This window comes from Chiloscyllium punctatum, chromosome 25 (assembly GCF_047496795.1).
Source record: "Chiloscyllium punctatum isolate Juve2018m chromosome 25, sChiPun1.3, whole genome shotgun sequence".
NCBI classification, from domain to species: Eukaryota; Metazoa; Chordata; class Chondrichthyes; order Orectolobiformes; family Hemiscylliidae; genus Chiloscyllium; species Chiloscyllium punctatum.
Genome location: NC_092763.1, coordinates 17,352,011 through 17,369,015, shown reverse-complemented (window position 1 = coordinate 17,369,015; position 17,005 = coordinate 17,352,011). Strand labels below are relative to the sequence as shown.

The 17,005-nt window shown below is 43.9% G+C and overlaps 1 pseudogene; it reads right to left on the bottom strand.

Moving 5' to 3' along the window:
- Positions 1 to 1,599: 1,599 nt before the first annotated feature.
- The window catches only part of LOC140495615 (sodium- and chloride-dependent neutral and basic amino acid transporter B(0+)-like), a 55,467-nt pseudogene continuing 40,061 nt past the window's right edge, over positions 1,600 to 17,005 (bottom strand).

Sequence of the window (17,005 nt, the reverse complement as noted above, 5' to 3'; positions counted from 1 at the left end):
AGAAAATTTATAGAGAATGGCATGGACATGGAAAAACATAAGTTGGACTTAAAATAGCTTCTTTGACCTTGCTCTGGTGAATATAATATTATAATGATCGGTATTTTTGTAAGTACATGTTGACTATCCAGACGTACCTACAGAATCTGGAGATCATGTTCCACTCGGCCAATTTTCCCACACTATGCAGCTAATGGATAGAAACCCAAGTGTGCCATACTGTTGATGTGAATCATGATTGCAGGAGCCCTTGTCCACAGTGTCCAGTGACTTTTTAAATAGCTGAAATCACACCTTCTGTTTTATAACCTAATTCCAAACTAAACAAACAATGGTGAGATTAAAAAGCTCAAGGCTCATTCTATTAACAATTTCTTGCTTCACCCCAATAACATTAAAACCTAAGAACCCCATTCTCTTCAATTTCATGCAATGCCCACAAATACAGTTCTATTAAATTCTCATCCAAATTCAGCCTGGCGATCACTCTGAAGTCCAGATCCTTGATTAGTCCTGCATGCAGTCCTTGCAAATCCTTGTCTTGTCCTTACACTCTCACTTTTTTTTAGTGTTACAAAAATCACACTGATGACAATGACCAATGCAAACCCCTTCTCTTCCCTTGGATGGAAACATCTAAAAATGTCAATCGATTTCATGCCGTTAGTTTACAAATGATGTATTAGCATAGAAAATTGCTTTAATGAAGAATAGCTTTGGATCATCAGCATTTTCAGATGGGTAAATGAGATTCACCCTCTGAAGCAGATTTAGGAGCATCTCCATGAACTTAGATGACGAAGTGAGAGTAACAGAACCACAGCCATAAGTTCCCTGATGCTTTTTCCCAATTTGGCCACAGGAATGCAATGGTCAAAAGTATCACTGAAATCTGGACAACACATAATACTGAGGGGAATTAACAAATCAGCTATCTCTTGGTCAAATTTAAATAATGTAACCTCATTGTGTGTGGGGTCTCCAAATACTACAGAATCCCTACAGTGTTAAAGCAGGCCATTCACCCCATCACTGACTCTCCAAACAACATCCCAGCCAAACTCACCACGCTCCCTGCTCCCAAATCCCAACCTTAACTCTGCATTTCCCATGGCTAATCCACCTAACCTACACATCCCTGGATACTATAAGCAATCTAGCATGGCCAATACACCTAAGTTGCTCACCTTTGGACTATGGGTGGAAACCAGAGTACCCGGAGGAAACCCATGCAGACACAGGGAGAATGTGCAAACTCCACACAGACAATCGCCCGAGGGAGGAATTGAACCCAGGTCCCTGGCACTGTGAGGCATCAGCGCTAACCGCTGAGCCACCAATTCCCCTAATATCAATTCCCTGGCAGCTTTCTTGAAGTTAAAAATTGCTGCTGAAGGATTTGTTTACAGCTGGTATCAGAGTTCAAATCAGGGCATGACTGAAGACTTTTGCCGTGGAACCTCTGATGCTCAGCAGTTCTACTAATCTACTCATAGCTGTGCCTACCAAATTGTTGGCAATACTGGAGAACAAATATCAAAGGTACTGTAGATGGATTATCAGGGCAAACAGGCCAAGCAGAAATATTCCCTTAAATTTTCAAATCCGAGGAGAGGCCAGAAGGTGCAGACAGTTTGGGTCTTCTGTCGAGTCAGGCTTCTTCCTGTATCTTTCCCCTCTGTGTTGTTCCAGGGACGGACCCCAATCAGCAGCTGATGTGCAAGCAGCAGGTATTTTCTATGAAAGGAAAAGCAAAATATTTGAACTTTCCTGCTGAATTCTTCCCATCATTCCAGCTAGGGAAAAGAACCTGATACTGCATAGCTTATGGGCGGCACGGTGGCACAGTGGTTAGCACTGCTGCCTCACAGCGCCAGAGACCTGGGTTCAATTCCTGCCTTAGGCGACTAACTGTGTGGAGTTTGCACGTCCTCCCTGTGTCTGTGTGGGTTTCCTCCCACAGTCCAAAGATGTGCAGGTCAGGTGAATTGGCCATGCTAAATTGCCCGTAGTGTTAGGTAAGGAGTAAATGTAGGGGTATGGGTGGGTTGCGCTTCGGCGGGGCGGTGTGGACTTGTTGGGCCGAAGGGCCTGTAAGTAATCTAATCGAATGGCAAATCATTCTATACTAAAATAAAGCCTGTTTGATAATCACAGCAATTATAGAGCCATGTCTATCCTCCAATGTCACAGATGTACATAGGACTGTTATACTGGGATATATGTTGGAAGGGTCACTCAACCTGAAACGTTACCTCTGATTTCTCTTCACTAATGCTGCCAAACCTGCTGAGGTTTTCCTACAATTTCTGGCTTTGTATATGAAGGAATACTTCAGAACTATAAAAATGAGGTCTAAAATAGTACCTGAAAGGGTTAACTCACACCATGAGATAAGATAAAGGATTGTTCCTGGGAGGGGCAAAGCATTTTTAGTTCCAGTTATTCTTGTGCTGAGCCCATGTAGCTCACTGTTTTGAGTTCTTAAGTCTCTTCTGTGAAATCAGACTAGATTTTAGAATATCACATGACTCAGATGTGCTGTAACTAGCTAACAAGTACAATGTAATCAATTCTGCTTACTAAGACAGACGTATCTTTTCCCTAACACTTTGTGCATGTACCCTTCGCCAACTGGAATTAGCAACTTTGAGTAATACCAATAAGAAAGATTTGTGACATTAAATCTGGCCGAGGTAAATCAAATGGATCTGGAGGACATGACTACAACATCTACCATGACACAAGAGGAAATTCCAGACTAGGCTAAATTAGTTGAAAGCGTAGCCACCGGTAATAGCGAAATTCAAATTCAAGAAACAGAAAATGTCAGAATTGCAGTGCAGGTACCTCAATGATTGATATGGTGTGGAAGGGTACAGGGTTAATGAGGATGGGTCCATAAATATACTTAACACACTCATGAAAATTTTAAGGTTGAGGTGTTATTGGAATGAGTGTCCCTGCTGCTTGCTGAGCACAGGGTGGTGTGTGATCTAGAGTTGATGTGAGTTAGGATATGAGAAGCAGATTTTTGGATAAACAAATGTTTCTTGAAGAAGCAAGACGGGAGACAAGACCTCAGTGGGCATTGTTGAGAGCTTGCAAAGGAATGTGTTAGAGTTTCGCTAATGGATAAGCTGAAGCAGAGCTGCCTCAGGAGATTTCGCAAAGGTAGAAGGAAATGTTTTTGGAGTTCACAGGCTCATCTGAAGGGAAACGCAACACCAAGGTTACAAAAGGTCTGACTCCCCTTCGCCCCACGGAATATTAGGGATTAGGGCTCTGGCAAGGACCAAAGATGTTCGCTTCTTGTTTACTTGTCAAAAATGTATGGCATGACAGAGAGGTGGAGTTTCAGAATGTGTCAGGGAGGAAATCCCAAATCTCCGGGTCTCAGTAGCTGAAGACATGGCCAGAAATGGTGGAATCATGTGTACACAAGATGCCAGAATTTGTAGGAAACAGGCACCTTGGTAATGAGGGTTAGAGGAGTTCAGGGAGATACAGAGGTGTCAGGCCTTGAAAACGAGTATGATGGCTGACTGTTATAGCACACTGGACACCAAGCTGCACCAACCCCAGGGTCATCTCAAAAGTTAAAGGTTTTAATAAGTACGCTGAATTCCCCAATGTACCTGAATTTCAGATTCAGATTGGCAGGAAGCATGGACCAGGTTTCTGTACTTAAAATGAATAATTATTCAGGACCAATAAATAGATTCTCGTTACAAATAGACAAGTATGAACTGTTGGCATTTGGGAGATAGGTTTGAGCTAGAGGAGTGAAACTTACCACTTCCTACCTCTCCAGCTATTATGTGCTGGAGTAGGTCCTTGGGTTGTTTTCTCAACTTGCCAGCAATAAAGGGGTCATTTAAAGGGCACTTCAAGATCTCAGCTCATCATGTCCCTGATCACCTGACTCATTCATTGGCTTTTTCCTGACAGAAGAATATTGGCATTTTTATTTGGGAGGGGGTCGGGTATGTATTCCAATGTTGTGGTTCTGTTCACCGAGCTGGGAATTTGTATTGCAAACGTTTTGTCCCCTGTCTAGGTGACATCCTCAGTGCTTGGGAGCCTCCTGTGAAGCGCTTCTGTGATCTTTCCTCCGGCATTTATAGTGGCCTGTCTCTGCCGCTTCCGGTTGTCAGTTCCAGCTGTCTGCTGCAGTGGCCGGTATATTGGGTCCAGGTCGATGTATTTGTTGATAGAATCTGTGGATGAGTGCCATGCCTCTAGGAATTCCCTGGCTGTTCTCTGTTTGGCTTGCCTTATAATAGTAGTGTTGTCCCAGCCGAATTCATGTAGCTTGTCATCTGAGTGTGTGGCTACTAAGGATAGCTGGTCGTGTCGTTTCGTGGCTAGTTGGTGTTCATGGATGTGATCGTTAGCTGTCTTCCAGTTTGTCCTATGTAGTGTTTTGTACAGTCCTTGCATGGGATTTTGTACACTACATTGGTTTTGCTCATGCTGGGTATTGGGTCCTTCGTTCTGGTGAGTTGTTGTCTGAGAGTGGCTGTTGGTTTGTGTGCTGTTATGAGTCCTAGTGGTCGCAGTAGTCTGGCTGTCAGTTCGGAACTGCTCTTGATGTATGGTAGTGTGGCTAGTCCTTTGGGTTGCGGCATGTCCTCGTTCCGTTGTCTTTCCCTTAGGCATCTGTTGATGAAATTGCGCGGGTATCCGTTTTTGGCGAATACATTGTATAGGTGTTCTTCTTCCTCTTTTTGCAGTTCTGGTGTACTGCAGTGTGTTGTGGCCCTTTTGAATAGTGTCTTGATGCAACATCGTTTGTGTGTGTTGGGGTGGTTGCTTTCGTAGATCAGGACTTGGTCTGAGTGTGTGGCTTTCCTGTATACCTTTTGTGCTGAATTCTCCATTCGGTGTTCTCTGTACCATCACGTCTAGGAATGGGAGTTGGTTGTCCTTTTCTTCCTCTCTAGTGAATCGGATTCCTGTGAGTGTGGCGTTGATGATCTGGTGTGTGTTCTCTATTTCTGTGTTGATAATGATTACAAAGGTGTCATCCACATATCTGATACAGAGTTTGGGTTGAATTTGCGGTAAGACTGTTTGTTCTAACCTTTGCATTACTGCTTCTGTTCTGAGTCCAGAGATGGGTGAGCCCATGGGTGTGCCATTGATTAGTTCGTATATCTGGTTGTTGAATGTGAAGCGTGTTGTGAGGCACAGGTCCAGCCGTCTTTGTTGACAGGTTCAACGTCCTGTTGTCTGTTCTGTATGTCCAGCAGGTTGGCTATTGTTTCTCTGGCTAGGGTTTTGTCGATAGAGGTGAACAGTGCCGTTACATCAAATGAGACCATGGTTTCTTCCTTGTCTATGTGTATATTTCTGATGATGTCCAAGAATTCCTGTGTCGATTGTATCGAGTGTCTGGATCCGCTGATCAGGTGTTTCAGTTTCTGCTGTAGTTCTTTAGCCAGTTTGTGTGATGGTGTCCCTGGTAGTGATACTATGGGTCTGAGTGGGATGTCTGGTTTGTGCACTTTGGGTAGTCCATAGAATCTGGGGGTGTTGTTGCTTTCAGGTTTCATTCTCTGTAGGTCAAACCTGGTTATCTGTCCGTTTTTTTGTAGATTCCTCAGTGTGTTGTTTATCCTATTGGTGAGCTGTGGGGTGGGGTCAAACTCCCTCTTTTGGTAGGTGTTGGTATCTGCAAGTAGTTGTTGTGCTTTTGGATGTAGTCTGCTTTGTCCAGGATGACTGTCATTCTGCCTTTGTCTGCTGGTTAGTATGATTATGTTCTTATCGTTTCTTAGTGATTTTAGTGCTTCTCTCTCCTTGGTGTTGAGGTTATGTGTTTGTTTTTTCTTTGTTATCAGAGGTACGATACTTTGTCTCACTGTTTGTTGTGTCTCTTCTGAGAGTCCATTGTTCCTGAGTGTGCATTCTAGTGCTGCTAGGAAGTCTGCTGTCCTGGCTTCCCTGTGGTTGTAATTGAGTCCCTTGGCCAGTATTGTTCTTTCCATGTCTGTGAGCTGTCTGTGGGAGAGGTTTTTAACCCAGGTGTGTGTTGTGGTGTCCTCTCCATTATGTGTTAGTTTGGCCATTTTTTCTTTTAGTGCCATTTTTTTGCAGTGTGTGGTCCTGTTCTGTCCTATGGTGATGCCTGTTCTATGGTCTGGGCCCATTCCTGATTGGTGGTTTTTGAAATTAACGATTTTTGGGTGCAATTTCTTGTCTGTATTTGTGAAGTCTGTTGTGAGCGTCTGTAATCATTACCTGGATCATCCTGAGTCCATTCTGTCTGGCTGTGAGTCTGGCTTGTGGGTTGTTGACTGGTGGTCTGTATCTGACACATGATGGAAGGATTCGATTCTTTCGGCATTCATGCAGGAACCGGAGTTGTTCGTATGTGGTGCTTAGGCAGTTGGCACAGGATGCCCATTTCCTGGCTTCTCTTAGCATCTCTCGCCCGTAGGTGTTCAAAGTTTGGGAAAAGATTTGTAGCTCGGCTGCTCGTTGTTGCGGTTCTGTTCGCCGAGCTGGGAATTTGTGTTGCAAACGTTTCGTCCCCTGTCTAGGTGACATCCTCAGTGCTTGGGAGCCTCCTGTGAAGCGCTTCTGTGATGTTTCCTCCGGCACTTGTCGTGGTTTGAATCTGCCGCTTCTGGTTGTCAGTTCCAGCTGTCTGCTGCAGTGGTTGGTATATTGGGTCCAGGTCGATGTGCTTATTGATTGAATCTGTGGATGAGTGCCATGCCTCTAGGAATTCCCTGGCTGTTCTCTGTTTGGCTTGTCCTATAATAGTTGTGTTGTCCCAGTCGAATTCATATTGCTTGTCATCTGCCTGTGTGGTTACTAAGGATAGCTAGTCGTGTCGTTTCGTGGCTAGTTGGTGTTCATGGATGTGAATCATTAGCTGTCTTCCAGTTTGTCCTATGTAGTGTTTTGTGCAGTTCTTGCATGGGATTTTGTACACTACATTGGTTTTGCTCATGCTGGGTATCGGATCCTTCGTTTTGGTGATGTGTTCCAATTTCCCTAATGTGAGGGCAATCGGAAGCATAGATGGTGAGAAGGGAGTGAGTGAGGAAGATCTGTTGAAACCAACCCCTGTGCTTGCCTTTGACCCCCTGGGGCTGTGACTTAGTCTTCAGCAAATACATGCCCCTTCCTGCCCCCATCATCCAAGTCATGAGTTTTCATCAAACAAACTCACCTCCCCCCACTTCTTTGACAAAAAGGGAAAATCAGGCCCATAAATGGTAGCTTTCCCTCACACATAATTCTGTGGTGCCAGCTATAAAAACTCATGTTTTCTTCATATCCTTTAAGTTATTCGGCCACGGCAGGTTCATTATCCAAACACGACGCAACACAGTCACTGATATTCTTCTCCCTTTCCAAATGAGTATTTTCCCAAAATGGAATCCAGCAATGCTCATCCAATATTGGACAAGCAAAGGAAAACCTTTCACTATTTGATTTGTTCAAAACCATGGAAACCTGTGGCTTTATTCTCTTCATAAATTATCTGTTCTTTGAAACTTTGTCCACTCCAAACAAACATTGGTGATGTTATCAGGGATCGTTACAATGTTATGTAGCAATGTTACTTATGCAGATTCAAATGTTCCTGCACAGACATGCTGTCCATCCCTATCCCCTACCTGGAAAATATGTGAAGTTTTGCTGCTGTTTGCTACCTTGGTCTCACATTTGACACCTGGTTGAGCTCCTGACCATGTATCTGCATCCTCAATTACAGCTTTGATCACTACATGAAGAATAAAGTACAATTTATTCCACTACTCCTCACATCTGCTGGCAAAGTGGTAATATCACTGGGCTAGTAATCAAGAACTGCAAGTTAATCTTATGGAAACATAAGTCAAATCTCACCATGGCTAGTGTTGAAAAGTGAATTTGATAAAAATCTGGAATTAACAGTTAGTGTAATGGCAACAATGTAGGCATTGACAATTGTTGAATACTCCCATCTGTTTCATTGATGTCCTTTAGTGAAGGAAATTTACTATCCCTATCTATTCACATCTACCTACTTGTGACTCCATGTCAACAGCAATCTGACCCTTAATTGTGGCAATTAGGATAGGCAATAAATGCTGCCCTAACCAGTAATGCCCACATCCCATGAATTAATTGGAAAAAAAAAGTTATCTGTGCTGTTATCTGTAGAGTTGACTTTTCCAATTCACTCTTGACTCACACCCCACATTCTACTCTCCATAAACATGAGATCATTCAATTTCCATTCAACCAACATTCCTGTTCCTTGCTGATCAACATTAGTGAATGAAAACAGCAATTTTAAAATGGTTATCCTTCTTTGAAATTTCCTCCAGGGACTCTTCTTTCCCTGTCTCTGCATTCTACTGCAGACCTGTAAACCATTTATATATCTCTGGTCATCTAATTCTGATTTTAATTGTTCCAACATTGACAGTCATGCCTTCAGCTGCTCTAATCCTAGCCACAAAAATACACTCTTTAAACATTGCCACCGTTCATTCCTCCTTTCCCATGCTCCTTAAAATCTTTGATCTGCCTACATGGATCAGAATGTAAGTTTGCTTTTTAAGCCTGTTGTGAAAGACCTTGATTACATTAAATGTAATAAACCAATATAAGCTGTTGTTATTTTTGAAGGCGTGGTAACAGGCTAGAGACTTTGCAAAAATTCTGACAGCAAATTTAGATAATCTCAGTGATCAGTTGTGGGGATTAAGATGTGTGATTAGACCTGTCAATCAAAATAATGAGACAATTTCTAAATTCCATGTTGCATTCTGACTCTACAAGTGTTAGAACACCAAGACAGACAATCTTTCTACCCCAGTGTTTACAATACATTAAAATTAAAACTGTTGAAGACACCCCCAATAGTTACTCCAATGGTTCCTGAACAAATTTTTGAACAATCAATCCCAGACTTTGCAAATAATTAGTTCCAGAAACTGATTTTTGTACCTTCAGTACAACGCTTAACAATTTATTAAATGCATGGTGATTTTAGCAGAGAAAAATTAAACAACAAGGTACTCTGATTAATGTTTATGTTTTAAACCTGAAGCATTTGTTTTTTACCTCCATTCACATAAAAGACAATAATCAAATTTTTTTTGTGATACATTATTTCACATGCCTAGATATGAACTGCTTGGTTGCTTTTCTGGAAACATTGAGTTTAATAAAGTAAAGGAGATGTTATTTCTGCCTCAACTTTCTAATCTCTAGGTTTCTGAAAGCTTGTGTTTGAGATAAGGCAGGGAGCTTTTCCAAACTTCATACTGCGTCACCAGCAGCCAAAATCATCTCCACAGAAAACACTGTTCAAGACATCAACTTAGCTACAGTCATGCCCTCATCAACTGATTGCATCCTCCTGAAGCCTCAATTACCATTCAACATCTGCCGTTTGCTAAATCATAGGACCTCTTCCAGACTTGCTGGAACCAATTCCCAGGTACTGACATCATTAATGGACAATTTCTGCTGTCTTTTTAAACATAATACTTTTCGTGGGGTCACTATCAAAAATCACCCTGCAAGTAGCCTTTGGGCCTGGTGTCACAAACAAACACAAGCTTTTTTAGTCTGTTCTTTTCCTTATAGCACAAACTAGCTGTTGCATAGTGCATAAGTCATTTTTGGTTCTCAATTCCTCGTTCACAGCTTCAAACCAAATTGATAACAGAATAAAAATAATGGAAGTATCAGTAAGGGTTGTAAGACAAGAATACAAGATGACAAGGAGTAGGAGCACACTAGCTCTAGGGTCCTTTGGACTCCAGTAAAATCATGGCTGATCTAGCTTTTCACTCTATTAAACCCACTTTCTTTGCAGATTTTTCTTATTCCTTGTCTCCCCAGAGTTCAAAACCTATGTCACTGTGCAATATATTTAATGACTTAGAGAATCCACAGCTCTCTGGGTGGAGGATTACAGAGATCCATGACCCTTTTAGAGGACTTGAGCAATACCTTATTCTGAGACCCTCCCACGATTTTGTATCACTAGGGATGTTTAGGGTCTTCCACGAAGAACTAATAAACATTTTTTTCCCCAGGAACATATTCTTGTTTCCAGTCATTAACTTACTCACTAGTCTGATCATTTAAGGGACTCATGCTCACTTCAGTGACATCATCTTTTCCTGTTTAAGATTTTGTAGAAGCTCTACCTTTTTTTATATATATTTCTTGTTCGAGTGATCTCAACATTTTTGCTCCTTCTTTATTATTTTCTAGTAATTTCATTGTTTAAAAAATATACTGGTCCATCACTAGTATTTGTAAAATGGAATGCTCTTCCTTTTAATTTGATAGCATCCACACCTTTCTTAGTTAAAGATGAATTATCTTCTTTTTAAAGTAGCTCTTTCTCAATGGAATATATCTTTGCTGAAAGATATGAAATATCTCCTACCCAGTAATGGTGGGGTTTTTTTCCAGCCCACTTTAGCCAAACCTGTCCTCCAACAGTTAGAATGTTTTTTTTAATTTAAGGTTTTCATCTCTACCTTTAACTTAAAAGTCTGCTATTGTTAAGATCACTCTTCCTTACGTGAACGTTTACCGTGGGATCATGTCTTAATCATATTTCGATGCAAATTGCCAGATCAAAAATGAGCTCTTTGGGAGTAGCTTCCATAATATAGTGTCTGAAGAAAGTGTCTCGAATACACTATATGAACTTCTCTTCTACATTGCCAATTTGCTTTACCCAACCTCTATGAAAATTTATGTTACTCATAGATATTGCAGACTTTGACAAGTCTGCATTATCTCTTCCTAAAACTAAACATTATTCCCAGTGAGGTCTTCTTTTCCTCACTTTTTATCTGTACCCAAACTGATCCAATGTCTTAAGAAATGATCTTGTCTCAGACCCTCACAGTTAAAGTGAGCTCATTATTTATTTACAGAATTACCACAACCCCTGTTCTTTCTGCCTATTCTTCAAAACTGTCAAGTGTTCTTTAAATTAACTCCCCAACTTTGAACTCCTTGCTGCTATGTAATAGTTACCAAGTCGTACTCAACTATTCATCTAGCTAGTTATTAATGTTTTCAATATTTAGCTAAATAATCTATAATTCCATTATTTTGTTTATCTCTTTTCCATGGTCTGACCCCATTTGTTGATTCTCTTTTACACTGTACTCCCTGGCCCTCTCTGTCACATTCTGTCACCCATATCACTATTCTGCCCTATTACATTATGTTCTGTATTTAATATGTTAAATTTACCCTCACTTGAACCTTCATCCCCCACACAATTCCAACACAGTCATCACTCTTTTGATAATGTCCTCACCTAGTTGGAATTTGTCCTTAGCCACACTGTAAATGGATGGCAACAGCAGGGATTAGTTCAATAGAGATAGCATTGAAATTATTGCCCTTACAGAGGCCTATTTTGAGTTCCTGATTTCTTACTCCGAAAAAGATACAGAGCTATTTCCTCACCGCAAGGTGGAACCCTCAGCTTGGACAACTCTCACCATGGCCACAATGGGGATCCACATAATACAGAAGATGGCCATACACCAGCCCAGTGCTATTGCCCAGACAGGGTATTCAACAGGTCCATATGTTGGAGAAGTAAAAGTTGCTATGGACCAAAACAAGATGACCTGAAAATGATTACACAAAGTAGATCAAGAATGCAATGAAACATTATGTGCACTTTGATTATTGTCAATTTAAATCACTGAAAGATGTAGCATCTCCTTACTGATAACAAACATGGAGAGATCAAAAACCAATATGCTCTCCACCACAGCCAGAAGAGCCAGCTCCGTTTCCCAATCATCATCTCAATAGTCCTTGATGAATTGGTTTATCCCTGAGAATAAGAAAGTAGAGTCACAATCATTTACTTTGTCCTGTCCTTAAGGCAGCTTGTACACCGTAAAACCTTATTTTGTACTGGGTGGCCCTAATGAACACATTGAATCAAAAAGGGAATCACAAAGGATTTTAAGCAGGATGTGTAAATTGATCCCTGATTACTCATGAGAGCAAAATAATTGCACACGCTCTAGGAGAAACTCCTGTTTCTGATCTGTGCTGAGATGGATAGATCCCTGTCAGTGGACTATCAAAATGAATTTTCTGTCTTGAGATGGAGATTACCAAGTGGATCTTTGGATGTTTAAAAAAAAATCAGAACAGACTGAAGCTAAGCCCTAATGAAGGGCTTCGACCCGAAATGTCGATTTTTCCTGCTCCTCTGATGCTGCCTGACCCCGCTGTGCTTTTCCAGCAACTTACTCTCAACTCTGATCTCCAGCATCTGCAGACCTCACTGTCTCCTGAAGCAAAACCTGTTTTGTACCACCAGCCTTGGCATTTGGGAATAAGTGATAACTGCATGAAATGGCGCATGCAGTTCAATTGGGCTGAAGATGTTTAAGTATCAGCAATTAAAAGGAAAATGAAAATGAGGATCATATATGTAAGATGCAGAAGACACTGCCAGTCTCATCTTGGCAGTTCCAGCCAACTTGGGAAGATGAAGACCTATCTATGCAGTATCAGCCAATTCATTTGTCTTGACTTTTTCTGAAAAGACATGAATATCCACATGAGTACATTTAAATATTATTGTTTTATTTTGTTTCAATGTTTTTCTTTCTAATTCATTTACCGTAGATCCAGCTGAGACCATTGAGTTACAGCAAAGCTGGGACAATGACAATCCATCCAGAAGAGAACTGATCCACTAAATCTATCCTGTAAATTCCAGCCTAAAATGTAATGGAAAATTAGAAAATGTTACATGAGAAAACATCATATTCTCACATCCAAAATAAGGCCTTAAAGGGAAATTGAACTTTTACTTTTTCAGAACGATGACTAAGATTCTGTCCAGGAGCCAAGGCAAATGCAGGAGAAATCAGAAAGTGAGGTCAAGTGGAATTCTGCAGTCAGTAACTTCAGACCTGACTCCCCATTGTCTGTCCATCACCTGCATGGCACAGAGCAGGAATGGGATGGGATGGGGTATATTCACTTTGCTGGGTGACAGCAACTCCAACTATACTCAACATATTCAACACCAACAAGGACAAAAAACAGCCCGTCTAGTTGACCTGCTGTCCATCAACTTAAACATTCATTCCCACTACCAGAAAACTAAATAAAGGTCATTGATGAAACAGCTGAAGATGGCCTAGGACACTACCCTAAGGAGCACCGACAGAGATGTCCTGGAGCTGAGATGACTGACCTCCAATCACCACAACCAATTTGCTATGTGTCAATACAGCTCCAACCAGTGAAGTGTTTTCCATGGATTTTCCAATATCTCCAGGTTTGCTGAGCCTTCCTAATGCCACACTTTATCAAATGCTGCCTTAATGTGAAGGGCAGTCATTCTTGCCTTCCTTCTGGCATTCATCTGTTTTGTTTCTTTTTGGAGCAAAGTTTTAATGAGTGGAGAAACCCTGGTGCAATCCAATGAGCAGGTAGTTGTTGAGCAAGTGCTGCTTGACAGCATTGCTGATAACTCTGTCCATTACGATGCTGGTGATTGAGAGTAGGTTGATAGAGTGTTGATTAGCTGGTTGGATTTGTTCTGTTTTTTGTGCACAGGATGCACCTGGAAATATTTCCACATTGTAGAGTAAATGCCAATATTGTGTCTGTTCTGAAATAGCTTAGCTAAGAGTACAGCTAATTCTGGAGTAGGAATCTTCTGTATTATTGCAACATTGTCATTCAAGGTCAATAGCCTTTGAGCATTCAGTGCCTTCAGCTGTTTCTTGAGACAATGTGGACTTAAGGACACACAAACCCAGCTCGTGGAGTGAACTCGGCTGCCTCTCCTGTGTGTACACTTGTTCTCTGAGCACCGTCGAGATCCACTCACTGCATCTTGTACATTTTCTCATGTGGCATGGCGAAGTGATTAGATTCCCTACAGTATGGAAACAGGCCATTCGGCCCAACAAGTCCACACCAACCCTCTGAAGAGTAACCCTCCCAGACCCATTCCCGTGACCTATATTTACCCCTTACTAATGTACCAAGCACTATGGGCAACCAGCGCTCCTCAAACATTCCAGAAGATTCCCCTGGCCTCGGAACCTATTCCACCATTAGCCATGCGGCTGATGCAGCTACCACCCCCACGCTGATTGATGATGTCACTTCCGCCCTCATCATGGCCACTCCCACAACCACTTCCACCCCTCACAATTCCACCCCTCACTCGTGACATCACTTCTGCCCTTCACATCATCGCTGATGCCACATGCTCAGTGACTCCTGCCACCCCTACTGCCGTGGTCACCACCACTTCCGCCCCCACCAGCGCCACTCACCTGCATTCTGCTGACATGCCCCCCACAGACCCCACTGTCACTATCCCCACCCACCAGAACCCCGATGGGAACACTACCCCTGCTCATGACTACACCCCCATTCCCCCCACCATCACACCCACTCAAGTTACAGGTTCCGCCCCCACTCCCAGCTCTACACTCTCACCAGATCCCAGCTCCCAGCCCTGCCGAGTTTTCACCATCCCCCCGAGACCTCCCCCTCACTGAGGATGAACGATCAGTCCTCAGCAAAGGAGTCACCTTCATCCCCCTCCGTCCACGCATCAATGAATTTAATACACGCCGTGATGTCGAACAATTCTTCCGTCGCCTCCGCCTCCGAGCTTACTTTCATAATCAGGACTCCCGCCCACCTTCCGAGGACCCCTTCGCCCACCTCCAACACACTGCATCCACCTGGACACCCCGCGCTGGCCTATTACCTGCCCTCAACCTCTTCATTTCCAACTGCCGCCGGGACATTAACCGCCTCAACCTGTCTACCTCCCTCCCCCACTCCAACCTCTCACCCTCACAACGCACAGCCCTCCAATCCCTCTGCTCCAATCCCAACCTCACCATCAAGCCAGCGGATAAAGGGGGCGCAGCGGTAGTCTGGCGCACTGACCTCTACACTGCTGAAGCCAAACGTCTTCCTACTGCCCCCTCGACCATGACCCCACCCTCCCATCACCAAACCATCATCTCCCAGACCATACAGAACATCATCATCTCAGGAGATCTCCCACCCACAGCTTCCAACCCTGCACTACCCGGTTCTACCTCCTTCCCAAGATCCACAAGCCTGACCACCCTGGCCGACCCATTGTCTCAGCATGCTCCTGCCCCACTGAACTCATCTCTACCTACCTCGACACTGTCCTATCCCCCCAGTCCAGGAACTCCTCACATACGTCGAGACACCACCCACGCCCTCCACCTCCTCCAAGACGTCCGTTTCCCTGGCCCCCAATGCCTCATCTTCACCATGGATATCCAATCCCTCTACACCTCTATCCGCCATGACCAGGGCCTCCAAGCCCTCCATTTTTTCCTCTCCAGACATCCCCAACAGTACCCCTCCACCGGCACTCTCATTCGTTTGGCCGAACTGGTCCTCACCCTTAACAATTTCTCCTTTGAATCCTCCCACTTCCTCCAGACCAAAGGGGTAGCCATGGGCACACGTATGGGCCCCAGCTATGCCTGTCTCTTTGTTGGCTACGTAGAGCAGTTGATCTTCGGTAATTACACCGGCACCACTCCCCACCTCTTCCTCCGCTACATTGATGACTGCATTGGGGCCACCTCGTGCTCCCGCGAGGAGGTTGAGCAATTCATCAACTTCACCAGCACATTCCACCCTGACCTTAAATTTACCTGGACCATCTCTGACACCTCCCTCCCCTTCCTGGACCTCTCCATCTCCATTAATGACGACCGACTTGACACTGACATTCTTTACAAACCCACCGACTCCTACAGCTACCTGGATTACACCTCTTCCCACCCTACCTCTTGCAAAAATGCCATCCCATATTCCCAATTCCTCTGCCTCCGCCGGATCTGCTCCCAGGAGGACCAGTTCCACCACAGAACACACCAGATGGCCTCCTACTTTAGAGACCACAATTTCCCTTCCCACGTAGTTAAAGATGCCCTCCAACGCATCTAGTCTACATCCCGCACCTCCGCCCTCAGACCCCACCCCTCCAACCGTAACAAGGACAGAACGCCCCGGTGCTCACCTTCCACCCTACCAACCTTCGCATAAACCAAATCATCCGCTGACATTTCCGCCACCTCCAAACAGACCCCACTACCAGGGATATATTTCCCTCCCCACCCCTTTCCGCCTTCCGCAAAGACTACCTGGTCAGGTCCACGCCCCCAAACAACCCACCCTCCAATCCTGGCACTTTCCCCTGCCACCGCAGGAACTGTAAAACCTGCACCCACACCTCCTCCCTCACCTCTATCCAAGGCCCTAAAGGAGCCTTCCACATCCATCAAAGTTTTACTTGCACATCCACTAATATCATTTATTGTATCCGTTGCTCCCGATGCGGTGTCCTCTACATTGGGGAGACTGGGCACGTCCTAGCAGAGCGCTTTAGGGAACATCTCCGGGACACCCGCACCAATCAACCACACCGCCCTGTGGCCCAACATTTCAACTCCCCCTCCCACTCTGCCAAGGACATGGAGGTCCTGGGCCTCCTTCACCACCGCTCCCTCACCACAAGAAGCCTGGAGGAAGAACGCCTCATTTTCTGACTTGGAACACTTCAACCCCAAGGCATCAATGTGAACTTCAACAGTTTCCTCATTTCCCCTTCCCCCACCTCACCCTAGTTCTAAACTTCCAGCTCAGTAACTGTCTCCTTGACTTGTCTGGACTTATCCGACCTGCCTATCTTCTTTTCCACCTAACCACTCCACCCTCTCCTCCTATACCTATCACCTTCATCCCCTCCCCCACTCACCCATTGTACTCTATGCTACTTTCTCCCCACCCCCACCCTCCTCTAGCTTATCTCTCCACGCTTCAGGCTCACTGCCTTTATTCCTGAAGGGCTTTTGCCCGAAACGTCAATTTCAAAGCTACTTGGATGCTGCCTGAACTGCTGTGCTCTTCCAGCACCACTAATCCAGAATCTGATTTCCAGCATCTGCAGTCATTG